The sequence below is a fragment of the Pteropus vampyrus genome, unplaced genomic scaffold (genome assembly GCF_000151845.1).
Source record: "Pteropus vampyrus isolate Shadow unplaced genomic scaffold, Pvam_2.0 Scaffold229, whole genome shotgun sequence".
In the NCBI taxonomy this organism is placed as follows: Eukaryota; Metazoa; Chordata; class Mammalia; order Chiroptera; family Pteropodidae; genus Pteropus; species Pteropus vampyrus.
This window is the reverse complement of record NW_011889010.1, coordinates 2,200,454-2,202,459: the sequence shown is the minus strand read 5'-3', so window position 1 is coordinate 2,202,459 and position 2,006 is coordinate 2,200,454.

The window sequence follows — 2,006 nt, the reverse complement described above, 5'->3', positions numbered from 1 at the left end:
GACTGTCACATTTCCGCTCCGCTCTGGGTGTTTGTTACCTGTCGGCAGTGTAAATACATGCTTCCCACAGGTTCTTAAGGGCCCCAAATTAGCTCCTTCATGTAGCAAACTTGCAGATTTTTTCACTCAAATACGAAAAGAAAATGTAGTTCCTTTTATTTGTCAGCAAGTGGTCTGCTTTTCCTCATAAACCTAAACTTTGTACAATGCAATCATTTGAATGGCTTTCTTTAAGGTACTACTCACATCGAAAATAAAATAAAAATTAAAATGCACGTTCCCTCATATTTCCACATAGCTCCCGTCCAAGAGGGCATCTGTGTGTTGGGAGGGGTGGTATAGCTTGATGATGGAGGGGAGATGGGGTGTTTGGATCCATATGGTGCTTTATAAATAACAAATGCAATAGCAATAAATATAATACTTACACACATATAGTACTTTATATAATACATTGGTAAAAAAAAATCTATATATCTATCCATCTACATATCTACATATACAATGCTTTCTATTGTTAATAATGAAGCATTTAATGAATGTCTTGGCAAGGGATGCTCTGTGGCCCTGTGCCCATCGCAGGCTGACCATCCTGTCTCTGGGCACTCTCCAGATGTGCATTCTGCAGCCTGTTTTCTTATTCGGCTTGGTCAGGCCTGGTCACCTTTCCTGTTGCCTTGGCTCCACTTTGGTTCGCACTGGCTTTGTGGACTCTCCTGCCTCCACCCGCCCCCACTCCCCATCCTCAGATCCGCGTGAACCAGGTGAAGCATGAAGTGGGCCGTTTTTTCCTGTTCTATTCAAGATTTCCAACATCTTTACTGTTTTCTCTCCTAGGATAGTAGCGATCTGAATCTTAAATGCTCAGTTCTTGGTTTGCTAAAGGATTTAAAAATACTAACTTCCTTCAAGCCCATTGCCTCCTGCAAGAACCCTGTTTTGAATATTAGAAAATATTAATTCTTTAATTCTCTTTCTGTTGCTAATGTAATAACTGTAATGCCTTCTCCCCACTTCCAGCAGGCAGTTGGACGCTTCAGGCCAGCTAGAGAGAAAGCTGTGTATACAGAACCGTCAGAGAGAAAACACACGAATCATTTTGAAGATAATTACTTAAGTACACAGAGTGTTCACTAGTGAATAAAACGGAGCAATCTCCGCTGCATGGGGTTATAGCCTGGTGAGGGAGGCAGACATAATACAGCTATGCATATAATGCTAGTCTGTGGTTAGTGCTTCGAAGGAAAACAGCTGGCAGAAAGAACGATGGGTTGACGGTGGTAGGGAGCACAGGTTACACAGGGGCATCGGGAAAGGCCCCTGTGAGGAAGCAACGGAGACTGAGGTTGAACAGACGTTGGCCAAGCCAAGCACAGTGGGGAGAGCACTGCAGGAAGAGAGAACCATGAGGAGGATGGTTCTGAAGCGAGAGGGGTAAGAGAAGGCAGGCGGTGGCTCCCTTCCCATCTCACTCAGGACAGAAGCCACGACACTGCCAGAGATAATTCTCCATTACTCTTCTGATCTGATGCTACGGTGTCTTTTATGTCTCTGACATCGTTCCCTACTTCTTTCTTTTTCATTCCCTCTGGAGTAGCCACACTGGCCCCCTCGCTGTTCCTCAAGCACGCCAGGCATGTTTCTACCTCAGGGCCTTTGCACTGAAGGTTCCTCAGGAATCAAGTCTCACATTCTTCCAGTTTTCATTCAGAAGGTAACCTCTCCATAACACCCGCCTCGACCACCTTATCTAAAACGTTAGTTCCTCTTACTCTGACATCTTTATGTCAACCTTCCCTGTTTTTATTATCTAATGAACCACATATTTTATTCATGCACCTTATTTATTGTCTTTTACCCATGTAATGTGATGTACGCTGTGAGGGCAGGAATTTTGGTCAGTTTTATTTGCTACTGTATCTTAGCAATGAGAATAGTGCCTGACGCATAGTAAGCATTTGATAAGTGTTTGTTGAATGACTAACTGAATGGTCGACACATCTGTT